Source organism: Eurytemora carolleeae, unplaced genomic scaffold, assembly GCF_000591075.1.
Source record: "Eurytemora carolleeae unplaced genomic scaffold, Eaff_2.0 scaffold430, whole genome shotgun sequence".
In the NCBI taxonomy this organism is placed as follows: Eukaryota; Metazoa; Arthropoda; class Copepoda; order Calanoida; family Temoridae; genus Eurytemora; species Eurytemora carolleeae.
This window is the reverse complement of record NW_019397707.1, coordinates 238577-239246: the sequence shown is the minus strand read 5'-3', so window position 1 is coordinate 239246 and position 670 is coordinate 238577. Positions and strand designations below refer to the sequence as shown.

General features: G+C 29.7%; 1 protein-coding gene across 1 annotated transcript in view; it reads left to right on the top strand.

The window, feature by feature from the left end:
- The window catches only part of LOC111715569 (uncharacterized), a gene marked incomplete at its 5' end in the record, with an annotated part of 16779 nt that overhangs the window by 14671 nt on the left and 1438 nt on the right, over window positions 1-670 (top strand). The gene's annotated exons all lie outside the window — the stretch shown is intronic.

Genomic DNA, 670 nt, shown 5'->3' with positions numbered 1-670 from the left:
AGAAAATCTAGAAAATCTAGAAAATCTAGAAAATCTAGAAAATCTAGAAAAGTAAAATTTTTTAAATTTCCGTGATTGTCCCTTTTGGAGAGAAACTGAAGTTTAAAATATCTAATTTTTGCATAAAAACTATACAGACAACTGTTTAAATATGTTGAGAAGGGTTCCTTGAAATTTTGTCTATACAACCCCTGTAAAAAAAAAAATTAACCATTAACAGATTGTATTTTCTGCTGGGTGGGAAGAGAAAAGTTGTAATGCGGCAACATTAATAAAGAAAACATATATTCACTAAACTGGTAAAGTTGTCCTAATTGATGGTTGTAAATTGGCCGTATATGGGTTAAAAGAGTTAAAAGAGTAATCTATTCAATGCCTGATTTACAACTGCAACTCTTTAAACCTTTCACAGATCATCGATGTGTGTTTATCTCTATAATGATGTTCAAAATGCCGTAAAAACTGTAGTGTACGCTAGCGTACATGGTGTGAGCTCAACAGCTGACTTACCATATGCTTATAAAAAATCTCAAATATTCTATATGACCAACGCATTTTTCAAAAATTCGAAGAATAATATTAATTTTCTGCTACTTTTTGAAATATCAATATTTCTTAAATATAAAACAGTTTGCAAACAAAGCGTTCAACAATTGCAAGCACTTCTTTA